Raw genomic sequence first — 26481 nt, 5'->3', positions numbered from 1 at the left:
ATACAAATTATCTTTTCTGACCACAATGAAATAAAGCTTTACATCAGTAACAGAAGAAACTTTACAAATATGTTGAAATTAAAAGTCTTAAACAACCAAATGTCAACAGTAGAAATCACATGGGAATTAAGAGATTAGGGATGAATGGAAACAAAACAACATAACAAAATTTATGTGATACAGTGAAGGCAGTGCTCAGATTGATATTTATAGCTATAAATGGCTGCATTCAAAAGAAAAAAAGATCTCAAATCAATAACCTAACTTTACACTGTGAGGACTGAAAAAAGAGCAAATTAAATGCAAAGCTATCAGAAGGAAGGAAATAATCTAGATCAAAGGTAAACACACTAGAGAATCAACAAAACCAAAACCCGTTCTTTGAGAAGATCAATAAAATTGACAAAACTTTGGCTACAAAAAAGAAGACAAATACTAAAATCATAAATAAAAAATGGAATCATTACTATAGACCTTAGAGAAATGAAAGGAGTTGTAAGAAAATACCGTGAACAATTGTATGCCAACAAATTAGATAACCTATATTAAGGAACAAACTCCTAGAAACACAAATTACCTAAAATAACTCAAGAAGAAATAGAAAAAATCTCAAAGACTTAAACTATTAAAGAGATTGAATTAGTAATCAAAAACTTCTCAACAAAGAAAAGTCCAGGACCGGATGGGTTCGCCAGGGAATAATACCACACATTTCAAGAATTCACATCAATTTTTCCAAATTCTTCCCCCCAAAAATTGAAAAGGAGCAAACACTTACTCATTCTATGCAGCCAGCATTATCCTAATTCCAAGGACAAAGGCATCACATGAAAGGAAAACTAGAGACCAATATCCTTCATGAACATAAACACAAAAATCCTCAACAAAGTTTAAGCAAACTAAATCCAACAGCATTTTAAAAAGAAGATACACCATGACCAAGTGAGATTTATCCCATGAATTCAAGGATGATTCAACAAAAGAAAATCAGTCAATGTGATACACATTTAGAGAATGGGGGCAGAAATAGGGGATACACAATCATATCAATTGATGCAAAAAATGCATTTAACCATACCCAAACCACCATTTCATGGTAAAAAAAAAAAAAAAAAAAAAAAATTAGAGAACTAGAAATGGAAAATAACTTCCTCAACATAATAAAGGGCACTCAGGAAAAAAATCCACAACTAACAGCATATTCAGTGGTGAAAGACTGAACTCTTTCCCCCTAATATCAGGAAAAAAGAATAGGATGCTTGTTTTTACTACTGCAGTTCAACAATGTACTGGAAGTTCTAGCCAGAGTAATTAGACAAAATAAATATAAGACATTCAAATTAGAGAAGAAGTAAAACTATCTCTACTCAAAAATGAAATAATCATATATATGTGATATCTATACTTGAAAGCCACTGCAGGTAATAAACGATTTCAACAAAGTTGCAGGGTACAAGATCAACACACACAAATCAGTTGTGTTCCTATATACCTGCAATAAACAACCCAAAAAGGAAATTAAGAAAGCTATTCCATTTATAACAGCATCTAAAGGAATAAAATACCTATAAATAAATTTAGCCAAGGAAGTGAAAGCCTTATACACTGAAAATTTACAAAAAATTGCTGAAAGCAATTAAAGTTGACCTAAATAAAAAGACATTCCATGTTTACGGGTAGGAAAATAATTTTATTAAGATGTCAATACTACCCAAAGTGATCTATAGCTTCAGTGCAATCCCTATCAAAATTCCAACAGCCGTTTTTTGCAGAAATAGTAGAGCCTATTGCTAAGCTGTACAAAGTTTATTTTGGAGATGATGAAAATGTTCAAAAATTGATTATAGTGATGGTTATATAACAGTGAATATCTTAAAGCCGTTGAATTGTATACTTTCAAATAAGTGAATTATTTGGCATATAAATTAAAAAGAAAAAAAAAGGCTTGTTTAAAGAATAAAGATAGTTCTCCTTCACTAATATTCTCCCTCTACCCTTTTACTCTCTTCATGGATCTCATCCCTTGAAATGTATTCAATTATAATCTTGTCTAGCTGATATCTCCTAAATCTTTGTCACCAGCCCTGACTTCCAGACCTGAATTTCCCCACTTCCTGCTAGATGCATGACAGAAGGAGTCACAACAGTCATGAAGTTAAAATCTGTTTTCCTGCTTCAACATACTTTGTCTCATCTAACAGGTCCTATAGTCTCCTATACTATTAACTCTAATATCTCTCCCTCACTACCACCTACTCCATCTCCCACATTGTCAGTCACCAATTACTGTCAGTTCTACTTCCATAATGTCTTTCTTTTCCTTTCAACTAATAAAGTCATTATTTTAAAACATCACAATTTCCCTTCCTTCAATTCCTCTTCTCTTCAATATAGCATTATATTCCCAGAGGTCAAAAAATTCACAATGTAATATGTATCATACTTTCCCCTTCTCAAAACCCTAGTTGCTTCCCACTCACTACAGAACAAAATTCCATCTCTCCACAGACTGATCTTTAAACTCTTCTATAAAGTGGATTCAACCCACCTACCTAATGTCACTTCTTATGTCATTCTTGAGCCTTAAATGTCAACCTCCCAAAAGCATGTATCATTCCTTTAGCAAACCATGGCTTTCTCACCCAGGTGCTTTCTCTTAGAACTTCTCCACTTAATTAAATTCCTCATCCTCCAAGAGCTATGTGTCTTTATTATTCTCTCAAAATATACTCTTCCTCAAGTCTGCCATCAAATTGTAAGACATCTGCCAACTTCAGAAACATTGAAATGTGTAAAAAATATATGCCTTAAGAGTAAAATACAGTAAATATCTTTCTCTAAATTTCCTCAATACAGTGTTTGTATTTCTATTTAACTTATTTCTCAGGCCTTGTATTATGACTTAATGTCTGTTGACCCCATTAGATTACAGGCTTCTTGAGGACAAAAATTCTGTCTTGCTCATCTATGGTACAGTAGAAATCCTACTGGAGTTTGAATAAGACAACCCAGACGAGACAGTAGAAAGGCAGGAAGGAAGGAAGGGAGGAAAGAATATAGCACTAATAATAACACCTATCTCACGTTTATTATCAGAATAAATTAGAGAATATACATTAAAATCAATGTGTAAAGTGGATCTTATTCAAATGCAGAATTTTGGTATTTTAAAAGATATATTTACTAAAATTAAATGTCACACTGCAAATCTGTCACTCTTCAATATCAGAAGCTACATTAAGGAATACAGGAAATTTTTCTCAAGGAAATTTCTACAGGCAATACTGCATCCCATAACACTTCAGCAACACAGCAGTCACCTGGCTTTCGGAGAGCAAAGTGCCCTCCTGGCACTCCAGGGCACACTAGACCATGATGAGTTGTTCCCATGCCTGCTTCTAGATAGCACAGTCTGTGACCTAGGACAGTGATTCTCAAAGAGAGCAAGTAGCACAATATAGAGAGAGGCATGTGTAATAGCATCAAAGCCTGGCACTAGGAAGCACTTAGATGAAATGAATGACTCTAAGACATAGAAACATTTGAGAGTTTGTCTATCACTCTTCTATTGCCTGGAACTAGTGTAATGTCCTCTTAACAGGTCTCCTATCTCTAGATGACGCTCTCCTTCCTGAACTCATCTTTCAAACTTATGGGAAAGCACAGCAAAAACAAAGTTAATCTGGCCACTACACTAGCTTGAGAATCAAAATAACCTGGTCCCATTTTATGAGCCATGCTTGATGCTCCAGTTACCAGTGTTTGAAATGTCTTGTACATGCTTTAAGCTCATTCAGGCTTTCGAGCCTTTACTCAGGCTTCTCCTTATTCCAATAGCATCCCTTACACCTCTCTTTACCAATCCTTTAAGCTCAGCTCAAGTTTCCCAACTCCTGAAAACATTCTATGAACTACAAAACTGCGTAATGGCTACTCCCTTGAGTTCCTTCAAAAACATGTCACCGTCTCTAACTTACCACACGCTCTGTTGAAATTTATAAACTGAAAGTAGCCTTTAAAAAACAACTGTACCACAAAACCAAGAACCAAGTGTTTTCAACTTCGTAGCTCATTTACCTAACATAGTGCCACTCAGTAAATGTTTCAACTGAACCAAAATCTGATTTTAATATTGATTTTTAAGGAATAATCCATTAAAAAAAAAAAAAAAAAACAAGATGGTTTTTGATTGTTAGTTTTGGGGGTTTTTAGCCAAGTCTTTTTTATAGCTACTGCTACACAAGTGCACAGGTATATTCATGAATATTATACACTAGCAATACAGTTGTTGAACTAGTCAACTAAACGCTCTCAGATCCATTCTCCAGACTTACCCTGTACTGCTGTATCATAATCGACTGCAATTTCCAAGCAACCTTGCCCTGTGGCTTCCAGAAAATGCTGGCCAGTGGGAGGCACTATGCATGATAGAAGGCAGAAGAGGGAGAAGCTGGAGTTATTTCTCCTCACTCTCCTTCCTGACACATCCTTGGCAGAAGCTTTCTCTCTTCCATAACTCCATTTCCCTCCAGACAGCTCTGCCCTCTGATGTCCCAGCTCCCATCAGAAAGCCCCAGCCATGGCTCCAGCTCCCTGGCACAGCCCTGGCTTTTGTACTCTAGTCACACCAGCTTTTCTCATCTTCCCCCAGCCCTAATGGTGCTGGAGAGGCTTCCAGGTGTTGTTAATATCTGGTTTGTCTCACAGTCCAGTTTGGCTTCTCAGCAATTACCTGTGCAACCAGTTCCCGGATTAACTTTCCTCTGATGAAAGACCTACTGTGGTTACTATTTTCTGGGTGGATCCCGACTGATGCTGTTTTTAACTGTCATTTAAAAGAGAATGTAACAGATACACCTCAGTATACTAGAATGTAAAAACTTTTAATGTTGAAGAAAACTTATTACGCAAATATTTCAGAAAAATATTATTCTGAATACAGATAGAGAGGGGGAAGGGAGGAAAGGAAGGAGAGGGAACCAGGCCTTAAAGTCTTAAAAGTAAAAATAAAGACTAACATTTTATTCATACCAAAGTGTTCCTCACTAGAATGAAGTCTTTCCTCAGCTGCAATGTTTGCCTGAATTAAGTCAATCACTTATAATAAAAATGTCACTTTTTAAAAACTTATTTAGTAGAGGGGAAAATTGGAAGGATTGTGGGAGTTGGAGTCACTGCAGGCCAAGACATCTGTTCTGTTCCGAGGGAAAAAAAATGTTAAAGACTTCCTGTCACTGACGTATCATTCAAATCCACAAAATTCAGTCCTTTTTCAAGACAAATCCAACTAGACTCATCAGTTAAAAGGAATACTTTTAACCATTAATCTTATTACATAATTTTTTTAAAAGACCATAAAATGGTAAAGTTGAAAAGGATTGCTTTAAATATAAGGAACAAGGGCACAATTTGTAAACAGTTTAGTGTTAACTGATTATTACAGGACTTCTCAACTCCCCTTTCATGTAATCATTATATGAAATTCCTTAAATAGAGCTAGCCTAATAAAATAATTCAGTAATCATTCGCCATGCAGAAAACATTTCAAGAAATGAAACACTTCCAGAGCAGAGAAAAACATCTATTTTTTTCTGAATAAACAATACTTCTTAATCATTAGATTAGTTTGTTCTTGATCTCCACAGAAAAATAATATTAGACAAGGATCCCCAAATTAAGCAAAAGGTCAATTTAAGATTACAGACTTTAGAAGACTGATATTTATAAAGAGGAGCCTACCATTGAAACAACAAGCATTTCCTGAGCAACTATGAACTACCGTAGATTTTATGTAAATTACTTCATTCTACATAAAACCTCAGTGAGGAAATGGAAACCCAAAAAGGTTACATAATTTTTCCAAGCAACCAATCTAACCAGCAAACAATAGAAGTGAAATTTGAGTTCAGTTTTGTCTGGCTCTAGAGTCTGGCTCGCTCTTGCTGTCTCTGGAACAATGTTCCCCGTGAGCGAGTTCAAACTAAAATTGAACAAGAGAATTAATTAAAAAAAAAAAAAAAAAAAAAGGCTAAAACAACATGATAGTCTCTAGCTAGTATTTTAAATAGTATTTATTATTATCAAACTTTCACACATTTTAACTTAAATAATATTTGTATACATATAAAGAGACCCTTACTTACCACCTATTATATAAAGCTCTGTAAATAAACAGATTACAAGAAGGACCTACCTCAAAAGTTCGCTGGTAATTACCAATTAATAAATATTTCTCACTAAAACAAAAGACCAAAGAAAAGATCAGCATCTCCAAGCCACGGTCCAAACTAGTCCCCTCACCTTGTACATGACTTATCATTGTGTGCTGATAGAACAGCCTTGTCAGATCTTCCTGGTTAACTATTCCTCCCAGTTGTCTGATTAATGTCTGAAAACCTGGTGTAACTGAGTTATTATCCTAACCCCTTTGTGCAAACTTGACGTTTGCTTTCTGGTCACTATGTGCTCAACAATAACCTATAGACTACTCCTTTTTTATAAATATTCACTCTACTGAAGAATACATTTTACAACACAACTCAGCACATGTATACATGTAATAAGAAAAAACTAGATTGCTTTTGTTTAACCTATCAGTGTTCTTGATAGTATTGTAGAATGTGAACATATGATTGAATTTAAAAATCTCTGGTTCTGCAATAAAGTCAAACTAAAGCACTGAAGAGATATATAAATAAACCCTCGCTAAAAGACTAAAGCAGTAATTTCTATTCCTATGAGGAATGACTTTGATTCACATAGAGTTTGATGTCATGAAACAACATTCATGTTCAAAATATAAGACTGGAAGAGATAAAAGACAAAACGGGTTCCTTCAAATTTAACCTATAATTTTTCACATAATACAACCACTAGTTAAAAAGAAATTACCAGCCTGTGGAATGTAAACCAAAGTTCAAAATATAAAATGCAAAGTCAAATGTAAACAAGAAAAAAAATATCTATACGAGTTTCATACAGTGCCTTTTCTAATCCTATGTATTTTTACTAATGTAAAATTTATCAACTTAGAAAGTATAATCTTAACCTTCTTTAAAGTTTGTGATTACAGGGGTTTTACCTCCAAGATCAAAAGCAGAACTGCATGGACAGCAATAGCACATGATCTAACTGCACAAAAATTTGCTACTGCTCAATTTCTGCATCACGTGAGTGTTTAAAGTAAATCAAGAAAATTAAAACACTTAAGATGTTTAACAGGAAGCATTTGTGCATGTGTGTATTTAGATATTTTTACCCAAATCATTTTCAAAGTATTTGATTGGAGATCCCAGAACTTCTTCAAAGATGAGAAATGACTGATTTGTTTTTAGTAGTTGTCTCTGTAACCTGAATGAACTCCAAAGCTACAAATACAACATATTACTATAATCAATATTCTAAAATTGATGTCAAATTCCAAATATAAAAACTACTGAATTGTCTTCATTATATAATTTTTTAATTTTGCTATGATAATAAGAAGTGTGGTTTAAAAATGCAATCAGCTAATATATTCCACATAGTTATCACTACTGGAGAGAAAATGTCTAGATGTTAAAGAATAACAAACTAGAAAATAATTTGCAAGGTGTACAAGTAATTCCACATCATAAGATTCTAGTTCATGTCTTGACTATAAACAACAAAAAAGCAGAGAAAGGAAAATCTAGACCTAAATATTTTATAAAAATTAGTATACTCAATTCAAATAGCAATATAGCTGATAGCTCTTACTCTACATTATTGGAGGCCAACAAAGACTTTTATCTTCTGAAAACTGAAGTACAAAGTTTTAAATACATACTTTATAACCATACTTTGGACTGAATTCTTAAAATATTCAGTTTTACCCTAAATTAACTGTCATTATGAATTTTAATCTCAGGAGAGACCGAATAATATATATATATATATATATATATATATATATATATATATATATATGTTATATATATATATATATATATATATATATACATACACTGTGTATATGTGTCATGGTAGGCAATCTTTTTAACTTTCAAAAGACAGTCACTGATTTCATCTTGCCTTCTTATCTCCCATGAAGACTGTGAAGGTGCCTAACCTGTCAGCAGCACACACAGCTGATCTGATGAAAAATTAACCACCAAATCAACAGGTAAAGCCACATTCTGACAATTTCTTTACTTCAAATTTATCATTATCAGTGTCCATAACTCTTCAAATTTAAAAGAATGATCAACTCCTTTACATTATTTGTACTGTAAACACTTTCAAATTCCTTGCCAGATTCAATTCATTTTTCTGTGTTACTCAGTAATAATAATTAGCTGGAAACCCACGAAGAGCCACAGACTGTACTCACTGCTTCTACAAACATTATTCCCCACGATACACCTCCAAGGTAGTCTTATCCTTACTTTATTGAGTAGTGATGAGAAAGCTAAGTATCAGAAAGGTAAGTCACATGACCAAGACTGAATTACTAAGTGATGGAGCCAGATTCTAGTCCAGGTCCATCTAACCAACTTTAAGGTCTGTTTGCTCTTACACCATTCTAAACTCCCGTTTATGCTAACCTTACCTTGCTCATAGGTTTTTTTTTTTTTTTTAATCTCCACTATTATTTTTTTTTTTTTTTTTCCAGAAAGTTGTATTTGGGACTGGGGAATGAAAATAAAGTCATTTCCAGGAGTTACTTTTGCAAATATCAAGACACAATTTTCTCCAAATTCTTCTTGGCTTGACTTTTAATATTTCAAACACAAATATTAAAAATTACAGCACTGATATAGTAAGACTTAAAAGTAGGTATTAATCACCACAAAAGATTTCCTACAACAATGAAGATTCTGAATAGAGTAAAATCAAAAGTTGGAGTAATATATCGGTAAAAGTATTGCCAAACAGTATCTCTGTTTACTAAGTATAAACGGTAATTTTCTAAGAAAAACTAGAGCTCAGAATTGCTTAGTTATATTAGAATCCTTCATTCTAAATACTAGAACCAATCAGATAGTGTATCTAACTATAACTTTTCTTTACAATCAGAATAATATTTTACAATTCTGTCTGAAAATGTTATTTCACTCTTATTTGTGAAATGTATTTTCATTGCATAGGGAACTCGATACTGGCAATTTTTTCCCAGCACACTGAGATTATCAATCCACTGTTTTTCGGCTTCCATTTCTGCTCCTGACCTGTCAGCTATCAGTAAAACTGCCACAGCTACTTTACCAGTAATCTGTCTTTCGTCTTCTGCCAACTTTTAAGATATTCTCTTCGTACTAGTGCTCTTTTTGTTACTGTGTGGGACTAGATGTATATTTCTTTTTAGCTATTCTGCCTGTAATTCCCTGAATTTCTTATATTCATGGACTGGTGTTTTTCATCAGCTCTGAAAAGTTCTCAGCTATTATCTCTTCAAATATTGCCTCCTTTCCTATTATTTCTCCCTTTTACAATTAGAAAACTAATGAAATACTGTCAGACCTTCTCATTCTATATTCTATATATCTTAATCTCGTTATTTTTATCCATTTCCTTGTCTTTCTATACTACATTCTAATTTCTTCTTTCCTATGTACAGTTCATTAATTCTCTTCAGCCGTATTTAATCTACCATTAACCATATCCACTGAGTTTTTCATTATAATTACTGTAGTTTTTAGTTCTAGAAGTTTAATTCAGGTCTCTAAAATCTGCTCAGTTTCCTATTCTCTGCAGCTATTTTCCATCTTTTTGTAAACAAAATTAACAGTTGTTTTATAATCTTTGTCTGATAATTCCAAACTCTGAAGTCTTGGGGGTCTATTTCTATCTATTGTTTCTGCTGTTTCTGACTCATGGTGACTTGTTACCTTGCATACTTGGTTATATTTTACTGTAAACTAATATTTTGGAAAATTAGTTGCGGGAATTTGCTAGTATCTAAGATAAACATGCATTCTACCTGAGAGAACTTTCGTCTGCTACTGCCAGGTACCTAGAAGCATTTTAAATTCACAATTTGAAGGCTTTGGGACCACCCAGGTGACACTGACTATGAGCTACAAATTAAGAAGAGGGAAGGACTTCTATTTTCTCAGGTTCAAGGCAACTATTCTTGCAGCCTCCTGGGAGCAAGAACACAGAAGTGTTTTACTTGGGGTTTAGCCAGACTCTGTGGGCTTTGCTGGTTGGAGTCCCACTTTCACAGGGAAGAACTTTCCTATTAGATTCCCCTCCTTTGGCCTATTTGGGCTTTCACTTCTATACCCTATGCCCAGCAAGGCTTTCAAAGCCAAAGGGCAAGTTCCCTAAACTGTGGCAAATGTTCACAGAGGAAAAGCAGTTTTAATATTCTGCTTACTTCTCTAAATTCCTGCTTTCATACAGATTTCAGCCCAATAATTTCTTACTGTCATGTTAGTTCGTAAGTTAAAATAATTTTTTTTTTCAGCATTTCTAATTCTATTCAGGGAATTACTTTGTCCATATTACCTCGCTGACTATATTATTGTTTTCAATTTTAAAAGGTTTTATATTTTTATATTTCAATCACTAAATGTTTCATTTTGTGAGAAAGTGTAACAATGACAGCAAGGAACAATTTATTTTTATTCAGCATGATTCACTAGTACTGTCTAGAATATAATTTTGACAAAGCCCAGAACAGATCAATTCCATTATAAGACTATTAAGAGATGGACAAGATTCTGAAATTAATTCTCCAAAAAGATATCTGTATGATTGCTATGGAATTCATTGGCCTACTGATTTTTTGTTACCAGAAATATATGTGTACAAAAATATATATTCTGAAACTACTGAAAGATTGGCCAGAGTGTAAAAAAAAAAAAAAAAAGACAAAGGAGAATTAAGTTCAATATTGTTTCTGCAAAGAAAAAAAATTGTTAAAAAAGACTAATATATGGAACTACACAAAACTTTAATAATTCTCCATAATAACTTTTAAAATGTGTAAGTAAAATTTTTTTAAACTGAGAATATTGGCTATATATAATAGGCTGAGTTAAAATCTACAATATACAAAGAGCTCTTGAAAATCAGTAAGAAAAAACTTCCCCCAAACTTGTACAGAGAGCTTAAATACGTATTAAAGAAATAATAAAAGCAATTTCTCAAATTTTGCCAATATGTTAACCAAAAACAATGATTTACAATACCTTCTGGTAGCAAGGTTTGGGCAGATCTAATTTATATTCTGCACTAAATGTTGGGGTATAAATTAATATCATCTGTTAGGCGGTTAGGCAATAAGCATCGAAATCTAAATTATACATAGCTCTGATAGGATAATCCCATTCCTAAAAATATACTTATAGTAATAACATTAGTGTGTGAGGGTTTACGAAAGATAAAATTTAAAAACAGAACAGAAAACTGATTAAAATTAGAAGTTACATGCATAGTTAAATTTAAAAATTAAGAGACTGTATGAATTACAGAAAATAGTTATCATTTAAGAAGGGTGGGAATAGAAATTACTTTTTAAAATTTCACTATATGTTGTACTTTGATTTTTTTAAATTAATGATTTATGAATATGATTCTTAGGTTGAAAATAGAGACAGGAATTAACTCAGCCAAAAATTTTTGTAGTTTTATTTTTTGTTTGTTTTTTAGGTCTGTGTAGTGGATTAAACATAGTCACAAATTCTTTGTCACTTTCTCCACCAGGAGATGGGAGTTTAAGTCTCCTCTCATTGAATCTGGGCTGATTCTGTCTGTTTAACCAACAGAAAATAGCAGAAGTAATGTTCGTCAGTTGTAAACATAGCCTTTAAGAGGACTGTTAGCTCCTACCTCTTGCCTCTTAGAATGCTTGTTCTTGAGACACTCTCTCTTAGAACCCACCAGTTATGCCCAGGCCACATGAGGAGTCCTCATGTAGGTGCTCTGATCAACAGCCCTAGTCAACCTCCCAGGCAGCAGCCAGCATCAACTGCCAGCCTTGTGAGAGAGCCATCTTAGAAGTGAAAATAAATTTCCAATGAGCTGACACCAAGTGAAACAGAGATAAACTACCTCTACCAATGCTATACAAATCATAAAATGATGATTAAATAAATATTATGGTTGTACCAAGTTTTGGAGTGGTTTATCACATGGAAGTTAATAACTGGAACAGCCTCAGATATGCTGCTATATTTTCGATACCTGGTATGGGACACCTACTTTTAACAGGCACAGCACCAGGAGTATGACTAAGATGACGTGCATGGCCTTGGCACTCACAGAGCAGTCAAAGTGGGACACAGATTACTGGGTAAAAAGGCAATTATAATTCATAATAAATGTTATGGAGTAGTACGGGGTATGTGGCCAGATAGGAAGGACACAACACAGGCTTAGTGGTGTAAGGAAGCTTTTAAGCTGAGACCTCACAAGAGCTAGTAGATCAAGAAATAGAACATTTCAGGCTTGAGACAAGCAAAATCACAGCTTCAAAAACTCAAAAGATTTCAATACTTTTATAATGAAAACAGAGTGTAGGGGAGTCAGATGAAGCAGATGCAAGGCTGGAAATAGGTGACGGAGAAGTGAAGGGGGTTCTAAGCTATGAGTAAGAGAATCAGGTGAGAGCATAAAAAGATCCTCTGCCTACAGGGACACCAGTCAGAAAACTGGGACACCTTACAGAAACATAGGCAAGAGATGGTAAATCTGGTAGATCAAGATATAATATACTAGAGTAGAAGTAGTGAGGCTAAAGAAACAATGGATTCAAGAGGTACAATCCACAGAGCTTGCCGACTTTAAGTGAAAATTTAGAAAATGGGAATAAAACGTGTCTAGCTGGGTTTCTAGCTTGAACCACTGGAGAGATGGTGGTGCCATCCTCTGAGATAATAAATTTGGGAGGGGAAATAGCTTTTGTAAGAGAAGACGGTAAATTCAGTTGCAGACATAGTGAATTTGAGTTTTCTGCCAGCCCTCCAAAAGTGGAGTTATCTAGAAGGTAATCAAATACACAGGTCTAAAGCTTAGGAAGAAATCAGGGTTGGAGAACCAAGATAACAGACTCTGCAGAAGCTTTTTCTGTCTTTGTAACACTAATCTCTCACTCTCCCCTCTGTAGTCCTCAACCACTCAGTTACTACTCTACAATTCTCTGACAATTTGTCTTTATAAAGCACTCTCTCATTTTATTAACACTTCCAAAGCAGTTTTATGTTATGAGGAATCCCAAGTTTAATCAATGTTTTGCCGCAGGCTTTGCAAAGTAGGATGCATGATGGGCATTGGCCAGGGTATTCTGCAGGTAGTTTTAGTGACAAGAAAAAAGGAAATTAGAAGACTGATCAGGACCCCTTCCAAGACTAGGGGAAAACATTGATACTCTTGATCAAAGTAGAAGCAGGGAGGAGAGCTATTCTCTGAAACAAAGAAAATGTGGAATACCTGGAGAATAAATATGAAGCCAAAAAAAAAAAAATCATTAAAAGGGCAGAGTCAAAGAAGTCCTGAAAAATAATCAGAAGGTAGAAAGGGGAACAGAAAAAGAAGACCTGACATACCAGGCACTTCCCAACCCCTATCTCTGCTATTCTGTCCTACCTTTACTGCCCTCTGATTTATTTATCACTTCCCAATGGCTTCCATTATACTCAACATAATTTGGCTTGATGACCTTTAAGTTGACCATAGCAGGACCATAGCTTGAAAAGAAAACTCGCCATAAGAAAAAGAAAATAACACAACATGCCAGAAAAAGAACATCATGATATTTGATATCACAAACAAGCAAAACACAAGATCGCACAGTCTGATCTCTACAGTCTATCAGTCTTCTCTTTTGCTTTCTGCCAAACCACATAGAAAAAATCTTCAAGATCTAAGAAGAAAAAAATGCAAAATCTCAGAATAATTGCTTGGGCGATAGAGCTAGACAACTGAAGTTACAAAGGAAGCTGCAGGCACTTCGACTTAAAGTACCTTGCTCTGTATATTACTAGGAGTCTTTTGACATAAGGTAAAATCACAAAACTTCTGAGCTAAGACAATCCTTAGAGATTGTCTTAGTTCCAGTTGCTATAACAAACTTCCATAGACTGAGTGACTTATAAACAATAGAAATTTATTTTTCACAGTTCTAGGGGCTTTAGCCTGAGATCAGGGTGCCAGCATGGTCAAGTCCTGGTTGAAGGCCCTCTTCCAGGTTGAAGACTGCCAACTTCTCATTATATCCTCACATGCCAGAGAAAAAGCAAGCTCTCTCATGACTCTTAGAAGAGCAGTAATCTCATACATGAGCTCATCTAATCCTAGTTACCTACCAAAAGTCTCATTTCATAATACCATCATAGGGGGAGGGTGGCAGCATTTCAACTTATGAATTATGGGGGGACATATTCAAATCATAACAGAAGTCATTTGGTGGAATGGTTTTCCAGATATTTTTAAATCTTTCTGAGAGCTGAGTACATCAATTCACAGTGATACCATATCGATACACCATATTTCAAGTAAATGAAATTAAGAAAACCATTCCCGCACAGCTTCCATAAGTGAAAATTAACCATGAAAAAAAAAATCTAAAAATGGCTGGCTTCAGATGGTATGCTTATCTACCTGGAAAATGTTAAAAGAATCAACTCAAAACTTGTTTAATAAATAGATTCGGAAAGTGACTAGTTACAAAATAAATACACAAAAAAATCAGTTATCTCTTCTATTTACCGACGAGGGTCAAGTAGAAAAATACACACACATGCAAACACAGAGCGAGAGCGAGCAAGCGAGCGAGAGAGAGATTCCGTTCACATTCACAACAACAAAAAATAAAATACAGTGGGACTGAATAGAAGACCAAATGATAAAGCTTCTACTACCCACAGAGAAAGAATAGATCATTAATTAGGTAATATTAAGAAAACTGGCTAAAGAAAAGCTTAAAATTTTTTTGAATCCTCTACTTCACATTATACAACTAAACATGTTCTAGAATAACTGTAAACCCAAAATTTAACATTGAAACTATGAAAATGGTTGAAAAAATGTAAATTAATAGCTATATAAAAATAAGAGAAAAGCCTACAAGATATATAAAGGAAGAACAAAATTTAACTACAAAAGAAAATGTAAGAAGGCAGGAGAAGAGGAGGTATAAAGTCAATTATACCCTAATAAAACTGTAAAAATAAAGAAAAGATGGAATACCCATTAATGGCAAATACAGGCCTCTCAAACAGCTTTGTAGTAAAGGATAAAGTAGTACGACCATTCTGGTCAGCAATCTGGCCATGTGTATCAATTACAATCACATATCTTGACCTAATAATTCTACTCACAACAATTTTTCTTAAATAACAATGCACAGGCACAAAGGGATATCGGCTACAATAATGTTCAGTGTACTACTACTTGTCATAATGATTGAAAGTAATCTAGGTGTCTAAGGATGGAGGACTACTTATAGCACATTCATGCAATGAGATAGCATGGACACATTAAAAATTATATGGAAGAATAACGACACAGTAATATAAAAATGTCAAATGAAAAACAAAAACAAGCATCGAAATAGCATGAATCCACTTTTAGCTTTAAAAAAAGGGTATATCTACACCTACACATATTTATCTGTGTATATCTACAATACACACACACAACACAGGATAAAGAAATTAAAATTAGTTAAATACCCCTAAATTAGTTAAAAGAAATGAAGGTTGGAGAAGGGAGGCGATTTACCGTAAGCCTCCCTGTACCATACACATCTACCTATCAAAATGAGTACTCTTTCCACAAGAAGCCTAGAAGAAGCCTAGTTTAATGAATGAAGTAGACAAAGATGGAAATAATGGTACCACTTGCCCATCTCCTATCAACTCCATCTCCTCCCCATCCCCACCCCACCAAGCCCCACCAAAGATCCAGAACAATCAATCCACTAATTCATCCCAGGATAGCGAGAGATGTAATGGTAGTAACTCTTCTTGGATTCCTGCAAAGTAGCTACTGAGACAACTCCAAAGGTACCCGTTCTGGGAAATGAAAGGGGTTAATTCCAATCCTCAGTAATTATTCGCAAACAGAATGAATGCCTCTGCAGCCAGGGGCTGTAACTTGGGCTCAGTATTCTTACACTGTTATCACCCCAACTCCATCAGAAAGAAGGCACATCTCCCCCAAGGCAGTTATACCAGAAGTGGGGGCTAACTTCTCACTGATCTAATTATTCTGAAGATCCACTATATGAAAGTGGAGACCCAATTACTTTGGTTGAACCTTTTAATCTTATTTAAGGACAAAATGTTTAGTAACATTAAGAGATAAAACATTCCTGCTAACCAACATTTCAGCTTTCAAAACTAGTACTTGCAATATGAATCTTTTTGTTCAGCCTCTCAAGGCAAGATAACCCTGAAGGAAACTTTAAGAAATCTGCAACAATATGGGTAATTATTTTTGATTATTTATTTTTACAAAATTTCCACAATAGGCATTACTTTAACAGAAGAAAAAATTATTCTTGTGGCAGGCTAAACTACCATACTATAATTATTCAACCTAAGATATGCACCCACAGCAGCATTTTCTTTAGACAGATATATCACAACTAGTCTGTCATAAATTATCATATAAAACTAAGTCCAATGAATTTTTAAAATTCTTCTTCTAAATGTAGACTCCATGGCCTATAAAACAAATTATGAAAATTTGCAATTGTCTATAATGCATATTTCAAATCTCTTAAATCTATTTTGTTTCAAAAAAGTAATCCAATAACCACCTTCTCTAGGCAACTGAATTAAGAAAATAAATCTGGAATTACTAAATATTTTCAATTACTAAATATTTTACTAAATACCACATGCAGCACAGAACAATGACTAAAAGATATTATCTTTAGATGTTTTTCATCCAAACATTAATGAGCACCTACTGCATGCCAGGCCCTATACTAGGTGCTAACGACACAAAATGCTAATATAGAAATCCTATACTCCATTTCTGTCTAGTCAAAAAGACAAGCACTATGATGAATATAACTATTATTTACACATACACACACACACACACACACACACACACACACAGACCCCTATTTCTTACTGTCAATCCCAAAAAATCCAAAAAACTCTAAAAACTAAAAATTTTCTAAGTTGTCAACAAAACATGGCCTAACTGATATGAGGGTTTTTATAGCCTTTTATTCATTTTAGTGTGAATATGAATAATTTTGGTGGAAAAATTAATGTGTATGATCACAGGGTGACTGTACCTATCCACAGGAGGCTTCGTGATATACAGCATATCCACCATACAATTTTCTAAATTCCAAAAACTTTTTACTTCTGAGATGCATATGCCACCATGGGTTTCAGACAAGGGGCTGTAGACCAGGTCTAGAGAATGCAAAAAAAAAAAAAAAGATGGATTATTCAAGGAGCAAAGGTGTCAACTGAGGAAGGTATAAGTTATATAGTCAGAGAAGCCTTCAGAAAAAAAGGTTATCTTATTCTACGTTTCACAACACAACGCCGGAAAAAAATTTAAACTGATCCTTTCACACCACCGCCAAAGACATCTTTTATTATTTCCATAGGTTATTTCCTTGCTTTGAAAGATGTGAACTGCCAAACCATATTGATATTTAATTCTCCAAAGAGATGAGAGCCTAATTTTGTATTTTCATGCAAAAAATTTTCTTAGCCCATACAGCCTTATACCAAATAAATGTACAATTTCCACTAAGTTCATTCAAATATAATCAATCAGTCTTAATCAGATTATGTAGATATGACCAACCACACTGCAGATTATCCATAGTAGAATATCCAACACTTACAGGATAGCATTAACTATGTGCCAGACACTACCTAATCATTTTGTTTATATATATGTGTGTGTATATATATATATATATATATATATATATATATATATATAAAATATATATTATACATATACGTATGTGTGGATATGTACCTGTATATGTCGATATATGTTATACATGTGTGTAAATGTATGTATATACATATGTATACACACATTCTCATTTAATACTCAAAACAAGATTGTAAGGTAGTTACTATGATCCCCATTTTAAAAATGGAAGAAACGCACTGTGAGGTGAAGTTACCTGGCCAGCATGGCATTAGAATAGACATTATAATAAAGAATGAACTATGAGAAAACATTTATATCAGGGATTTGTTGTTATACTGACTTCCTTCCCAAACTCACTACCATCCCAGTTAACAGAGAATTAATGCTGCTAGAATCAACTTCACAGGTCCTCCCCTAGTCCCAATATTTTCCTTCCCCCACCTTTTTCTCCTCTCACAACCAACCCCAGCCACAACCTCTCATTTTCTCAAGTTCTAGTACACACACTATATATTACCACCATTCTAATAAACTGTCTTAGACTAGGTGTACAAGCACCATTTCTCGGACTGAAGCTAATACGGGAGAAAGCTTTCAGAGGTCTGAGACAAAAAGGGGGTGGGGGACAGATGATATATTAATATTTTTATAAAACAAATTATTCAACTTAAATATTATCTTTTATTCTGAGGTTGTCCTTACTTTTTCAGTGTTAAAATATGATAATGATGACCAATGCTTAGTTTTTTTATTGTCCTTACTGGCCAAATAAAGACAGTAACCCAGTCAATCTCCCCCAAAATCCTAAATGTTAGGGTAACAAATACAGAATAAATCTACCAAGTATGCATGAGGAGGTAGAAGACAGGCATAGGCAGAAAATAAAGAACTGAAAACTTGCAAGGTCAAAAGGAAGCAGACATTATTTTTATATTTAACTGTGATATAGAAAGACACTGGTTCAGCAAACAAGTGCAAACAAAATGAAGCTTTGCAAATTTCAGTAACTTATTCAGAAAAGATTGCGAGCATTGAGGCAGTTCTTAAAGTGAGATAAAATCAGAGGAATAAAAGGATGACAAATGTGAATCTTAAAATAAAAGTAAAGCTCATAATTCTCAACAATACTAAGAAAGGGGATTTAAGAGCATCATTATCTTCTAAAATGGCAGCACAAAGAAGACTGATAAAAGCATGGACTCTAGAGTCAGTCAGCCAGAATCCCAGCTCAGTGTTAGCTGTGTAAACCTGAGCATGTGACTTTTACCTTCTCTCTGTTTCAGTTGCCTTAAAGGTTGTTGTGATTAAATAAGTTAAAAGTGGAAAAGTGCTTGGAACAGTGTCTGGCACTTAGTAACTACTTCAGAAGTACTCATATGTATTATTTAATAACATGAAGAAACAATGGTAAAGTAATGGCTAATGACTATAAAAAGAAGTAAAAATGGTTGATGTTATACTTTCATAAAGATTTTTTTAAAGTATAACCATTTTAATGTATATAAAGTATAAGGTTATGTGACATTTTAAAATTTTTCAATATACTTCTTTAAAATTACATTAGAATAAATGTGGATCCAGTTAGGATACTCTCAACAGGTAGAGCCTTAATTGTTTACAAGTTTGCTTTGAAGGCTCAGGAATGCACAACTCAACTGAGGCTGTATTTGAGTGAGTGAGATAAAGAGCACATACTCAATACTTGCCCCAATTAAAGAAACTTTCACCCAGCGGTGCAGAGAAAATATGATTCATAGCCTATATGTTGATAAAACCCAGCTATGCATAGCTGAACAAATACTTCAGCTAGAAGCACAGCAAGCTTCACGGAAAATTCGCAGGCCAGTTGACATAGGCACCACATAGCATGGACACCTGGTACCTGCACTCTTTCTGGTTAAGAGAGCTCCCCAGTTCTGCAATCTCTTTCTCTTTCTCGGACTCGGCCTGCTCACTCTACATAATGCTTCTCAGTTCATTCCGCGATCTGCCCCTTCTCTCAAGGCATTTGTTCATTAATACATCATTTTATTTCTTTGCACACAAGTCATCTATATCCTTGCTACTCAAGGATGGTCCCTTGTCCAACAGTACCTGGAAGCACATAAGAAATGCAGAATATCAAGCTGCATTACAGATCTACTGAATCAGGATTTCCATTTTTAAACAAGAGCCTCAAGGGATTCCTATGCACATTAAGGTTTAAGAAGCACTGCTCTAGATGACTCTACTGTAGATAGTTGTAAAAATTAAAAATGCTCAATTTTACATTTCGATTTAGAGATATGGTATAAAAATTATCAAGATGTAGAATCAGAAAAGTTCATTAAGAGAAATATCCAACATATAATTGAACTTTTTTACCACTGATATCAAAAGCTTCAAAGGTTTATTTTCAACAATTCCTACATTTAATGCTTCCTGCTTTGAGTCACTATTTTGTGCAACATCACACTAGTAATATATAGTTTTATTGGGACTATATTTTGTTGTACATAGAGTACAAAATAACGGCTGCGTCTGGAAATTTCAGCGCAATCCGGCCGAAAGGTGTGCAACCTGCATGCTAAAATTTCGGGATTTAGTCCAAAGTTGACAAATGAAACTTTCCAGAAAGTCATTGTTCAGAAAAAAATCTAAAGAATGTAAACTTTAAGCATGTCATATATTCCTGAACTAAAACTGTGTAATAGCTAGTATCGAAAAAACCCGTCTCTTGCAGAACCGAAAAATTGTTCTAGAGCTTTGTGTTCACTTTTCCAGAAAAGGGAGGGGGTAGGAATCAACTTTCACCCTCAGCAAAGTTTTTCTCATATTCTGAAAGGTATCCACTTGCATGTTCTCACAGATGAATAAACTTAAGTCGAACTAACACAAGGTCACGTTCCTTTTCTCAAAGGTGAAAAAGCTTCTATCGCTTCTAAACGATGCATTTTAAAAGATTTGGGATTCCGGGCCGATTTCGCTTCCGGCCTGCGAAGGAAGCTGGCTGCCTAAAGCTGAAATTAACAGGGAAATTTACCAAGTCGGAAGTTGAGCCCTAGTCCAGCCACGAGACTCTGCCCTCTTGCTGCAGCTAGCCATGCAGCTTGGACCCCAACCTGCCAAGTGAGGGAAAGCAGGCAGGCTGGGGTATGCAGCCTCCTCGCCCTGCCCGCCCCGGAGCCGGGGGAGCCTCCCCTCTCGCCACCCAACCCCCAAGCCGATCCGGGAAGCGCACAACGGGGGGCGGTGCGACTACCCGTCGGCGGCAGTAGCACCAGCACCCGCACCCTCAGGCCTTCCCGTGAGGCGGCGGCAGCTGCAGCAGCGACGGGAGCAGAGGTGGGACTCATCCTGAGGCTGAGGGGGGAGGCCGGGGCGGGAGCCACTGCATGTGGGGGCTGCACTGAAGGAAGGCGGAGGTGATCAGAAGACTCAGCTTTTTAATGATCATCATCATCATCATCATCATTATTTTGTTTTACCTGTGGCGCAGAAGGGCTCCCCAGCTCCTACTCCCTGATTCCTCCTCCTCCCCTCCTCTTTCTCTCTCTCCCTCAGTCTCTGCCGGGCGCTCGTGGAACCCGCCGGCCCGACCAGAAAGAGAACAGGGCGGGAAGGGTGGCGACGGCGGTGACCAACGACCACGTGACCACGCTCGCGCCGTAACGGCAGCCGCCAGCCGCGCGCCCTCCCCGCGCTCCACCTCTAATAACCCCGCGGCTCGCGGGTCCGGGACGCTCGTGCGCAGGCGCCCGCCCGGGCCTGGAGCCTGCGCGGGCGCGCGACGCGCTCGCTCTCCGGGCCAAGTCTGTGGGGCCCCGCGAGGTGCGAGGTGGGGAGTCAGGCACCCCGTCAGCTCTCTGCCGAGCGGTGCCACTGCGAGAGCGCATGCGCGGGAGGCTCTTTGGGTTGTGTTTTGTTTTGTTTTTTTTGCCTCCCTCTCTTTCCCCCTCCACCTCGTATCTTTCCACCACCCACCCACCCCTACCGACCCAGACTAACCCGCAGCTGGGGGCTGGTAACCAGCCACTGGGACTTAGCCGCTCACACTCACCACCACCTTCTCAGAGTGAGACTGAAAGGAAGGAGAAATGTCAGTCCCTGGGGCCCTCCTGAGAGGCTGGCCCTACCAACTAAGAATTTAAATTTTTTTGCTTTATGCAAATGGTCTTCCATTAGACAGTTTTCTATAGCTGCGTAGACTCCTACTCATGCTTCAAGACCCAGATCAGATGGCTAGTCGCTTCCTCTGTGAAAGCTTTGGGAGAGTATTAGCATTTCGCGCAGACCTGCTTTAGTATAACCCATAGAGAAATGCATATAACATATTTTTTCACAAACCCTCAATACTAGGCTCTATATTTTCACATAACATAGGACGGTATGTGTCTTTAGCGTTGTAAAGATCTGATGACTGACATCAAAATGCAGGCAATGTCTAAACCTTTTTGCCCTCCACCTCTGCTTAACCATGATTTAAGATTCCCTTTAACCCAAGCGCAAGTGGAATGCTGGTGTTTGTTTCCTCAACACGAAAGCCCTTGAATGGTAATGCTAATTAGAGTGGTAAATGCTTCACCTAGTAAAAAGATTTATGGCCTTTTATTAGCCTATTTTCACTAAGAGCTCCAAAGAAATTTGATAGTGCTGAGGCCGGAAAAAGGAAACCAAAGCAGAAAAAAAATCAAAATTTTAAAAGTTAGATAGCTTCATATGCGGGTCCCTGTGTGGGAGACCTTTCTTCACAGACAAACACCCTTGCTTCACACAGGAATTTCCGTCTTTCTGTTGCACCTCTCTAATGCAGAACCTGGACAGGTTAAGTTAGTGGCTCTGGCTAGATTTAACCAGAGAAAATAAATGTAAAAAAAAAAAAAAACTTACTAACTAGCAGTTCTGGCTAGACCAGGCATCGTTACTATTAAACTAGTGAATGCTGACATGATCAAGAAGCAGAACTAACAAAATCTCAGAAAACGTTGGAATAAGTGTCGATCAAGAAACAGCACTAACAAGGGCTTCTGAGAAACTAGGAAATGAGCTGTGGGTGGCTTTGGCTCAAGGATTCCCCACAGGCCTGGTCAAAACTTTCATAGAACTGGCTGCAATCTTAGGGTCTTCTTAGCCAATCTTCTTCCTGTCTTAGCTTTTACAGGTATCAGACCTGCATCATGGCCTAAAGGCTCTCCTGCCCTGCCCTCCTTCTTTCCTTTTATCTTTCGCTGGTATTCTCTCAATAAAATTTTGTACATCCAACCCTATCTTGGTGTCTGCTTCTCTGGGAACCTGAACTGAAATACACCCCCATTCTAGAACTTCCTCTGGCACACCCTCAGACTAGAGCTACAGGTCACAGTTATGAGTAATATCGAGAAATCTAAGCTCTCATATTCTTTTGCATTTTATGTTTTGAAAGTACTTTTCATCTTCCAGAGCCATCCATTAGAATGCAGCTAACCCCAGGTAGACATAAGAACTAAAGCCTTTCACTGTTAAGAAAATAAAAATTGTTTAAGAGTTATTTTGACTATAAAGATAATTAAGATTGAAATAAAGATTATAAGGCTAATAAAAATTACTAAAATTTTGTGGGAGAGACATTTGGGTAACTCCTATCCCCATTCTGTGTTGGTGTAGAAGATACTTTGGGGACTGTTTGTCCAGCTCATAAGAAGTATCTCTCACCAACCCTCAATCACCTCTCCCTTTTCCCACTCCCAAAATCCATCAAGAACCTAGAACAAACAGGGCTAACCAGCTTGTTTCTGAAAGAATTGAGAATTGGCTTTGAAAGACAACTAATTAGTCTTTGTGAGTGGCTAGAACTGTGACAACTCAATGGAGTAGGCCATTTCCTCAGTCAAAGTGTGACCAGGAGACTAGAAACCACTTCAATTGCTTACAATAGAAAGAATGTAATACAAGGAATGAGTTACACAGGTGAGAGAAGAGCTGAGAGCCAAACAAGTGATGAGTTTACCCAGAGATTACCAGCAGCTGGAGGGAACTGTCCTACCCCTTAGCTGAAAAGACACAGGAAGATAACATATTCCTGTGGCCCCAGGGCTGGGCTTATCCAGTGGAATCTACACCGTGGTGATACAGAATCTGATGTACATGCAGAAAGAACTACTTAAGGCAATTTTCCTCAGAAGGCAAGGGGCCCCTCACCCCACTGACAACCACAAGAAATGGGACAGAGTCAGTTTTCTAAAGAAGGGTTGTGGCTATTTGTCAGATAGGGAAAAGGATGCTTGGCAGACAAAACAGTATATGTTCACTCCCTTCCTTCCATTAGTTACTCAGCACACGTATGTACACTTATACACAATTTCAAAATGCTCTCACCCAATATATAGCAACTATTTACTTACTAAACCTGTAATTAAAGAGTAGGTACTATTAGCAAGTACGAAACCAATTAATCAGTGATATTAGGCTTTAAAATCATTTTAACTCATCGAAGTCATAAAAAAAAATGATATTATTCAACAGAGAGACAACTAAAAAAAATGCTGAAACCAGAAATCAATTCGTATGTAGTGCCTGCATAGCTATGTAGTGTCTGCTAGTTCCTCTTCTCTTCCCAATTTACTTTTCTTTCATTGGAATTGAGTTTTAGCTGGGCCCATGGCCATCTGTCTAGAGACTGCATTTCCTATCCTGCCTTGTGGTTGGGTGCAGCCACATGACTTTGTTTTCATCTGTGGAGTATAAGAAGAAGGTGCGATGTGTACATTTTTTACATGACTTGCTCAAAAGAAAGTTGCTTGCCCTACACTGTGTCTTCTCTCTTCCTGCCACCTGGACACAGACATGGTAGTGACTTAGCTTCCAGTGATTGTGCAAAGCTAGCAGAGCAACAAGATGGAAGGAAATAAGATCCCCGAATTGCTTCATGGAGAGCTGCTTCCCCAACCTTGACTTCCACACCACACCTTTAAATTAGAAATAAACTTCTACTTTAGGTAAGCCACTAAATTTAAATTTTTTTTAATGTGTACACTCTATACCCTACCTGATACAATATGTAAGGTATTAAGTTGATAGGTGGAGAATCTTATGAAAGACTGTCACAATCAAATTTTAAAACATAAATAGATAAATTCACTTACCCTCAGAAGAAATAATGTCAACATTTATGGGTATATGAGGAATATCAAATACTTTGATACTACAAGATCCATTTTTGTACCATTGTGCTTTTGATTATCACCACAGCACTCATGCTCAAAATTGCCCTAAAAGATCTTGGAGCAGTCAAAGAAATCAGAAGGCAGCGTTGAATAGAGGTTAAGTGCATAGAACCAGGAGTAGAATTACCCAAATTCGAATCTCAGTCCCCCTTACCTCAAGCAAGTTACTTAAGTTATTTAACCTCTGTGGCTTCAGTTCTATCTGTGAGATGTGGATAATAAGTTTCTAACTTACCAAGTTCTTATGAGCCATAATTGAGATAATCCACTATTAAGTAAGATATTTAGCACATGGCAACCATTTAATTAAAAAATTGATATTAGTTTTATATTATTTTATATCTTGGAGTCTTGATCACGAAAGTTTTGATCAGAAAAACACGTGTTCAGTCTGTAGGAAGAGCAAATTATTCTAGATATAAGAATAATGATTGAGATTTATTGTTTATACACACAAAATAGCACATTCCGGACTTTGGACTCCAAAAAAACAAAGATATTTTTGTTGTTGCGCCTGAACATCTATGATATACCTACTAATAAGCCTAAATGCCAAGTAATATCTTAGCTTTGTTATTCTGAAAGCACCATATCTGAAAATACAATCCAATAGGAAGAAAGAACTTGTAGGAGGGAGAGAATCAGGTTGGACTTTTCACAGTTTTGTGGAAGGACAATAGAGTCATGATTACAATTATGTAAAGCCATTTCTTTGAAGGTTTTGTTCTCTGTGATAGCAGTTATTTTCATTGTAATACTTATTCCTGGTCAGGAATGTACAGATGATTCCTTTGTAAACACCTTCAACAGTGAATTTTTAGTATCTGTATGCCATATGAGACCCTTACATTTTTTTCAGATGCAGGCTTAAAATGTTGTGCCTAGAAAAGTGTAAATAAGCAACATGGTTTATACCATTTAGTTTATATCCCTGTTAAAATGTTCGCCCCACTGTGTTATGACCAGTTGCTTGAATATCTGACATTCCCTAGACTGTGAGCTCCTCAAGGGTAAGCAGTATGTTGTATTCATTACTGCATCAGCAGTGTTTTACGTGCTTAACATCAAATGTTTGATATGAGTAAAAGTAAATACTATCACATTATGGAAATCATCAACTTGGTACATGGTTGAACAGTGTTTTATTTATCTGTTGCAGTATAACAAATAACAATGAAGGCAGCGCCTTAAAACAGCATACATTTTTAATCTCACATTTTCTGCAGGTCCAGAGTCTGTGCGTGGCTCATCTAGGTTTTCCAGTTCAGAATCTCTCATATTTGCAGTCAAGGTGTTGATTGAGGTTGTGGTCTCATCTCATGACTTGACTGGGGAAAGATCCATTTCTAGGCTTACAAGTTTTGCTGGAAGAATTCAGTTCCTTGCCAGTTGGAGGACTGAAGGCCAGTTTCTTGCTGGCTGTGAGCGGGAGGCTATCCTCTATTTCTTGCCAAGTGGGCCTCTCATAGGG

At 36.4% G+C, this 26481-nt stretch overlaps 1 protein-coding gene across 5 annotated transcripts in view; it reads right to left on the bottom strand.

Annotated features, from left to right (window-relative positions):
* TBC1D5 (TBC1 domain family member 5) overlaps positions 1–21436 on the bottom strand; it is a 466695-nt gene extending 445259 nt beyond the window's left edge. For 3 of the 5 annotated variants that reach the window (XM_039837039.1, XM_039837045.1, XM_039837044.1), the window contains exon 1: positions 21297–21428. The gene's annotated coding sequence lies outside the window, so the exon portion shown is untranslated. Of the gene's footprint in view, positions 1–17221; positions 17346–21296 lie in introns of all 5 variants that reach the window. The other 2 variants (XM_039837041.1, XM_039837042.1) reach the window with 2 other exon arrangements.
* Positions 21437–26481: the final 5045 nt, after the last annotated feature.

Source organism: Pteropus medius, unplaced genomic scaffold, assembly GCF_902729225.1.
Source record: "Pteropus medius unplaced genomic scaffold, Ma_sr-lr_union100, whole genome shotgun sequence".
In the NCBI taxonomy this organism is placed as follows: domain Eukaryota; kingdom Metazoa; phylum Chordata; class Mammalia; order Chiroptera; family Pteropodidae; genus Pteropus; species Pteropus medius.
Note: the sequence above shows the minus strand (reverse complement) of the source record. Positions and strands in the feature narration are given on the sequence as shown.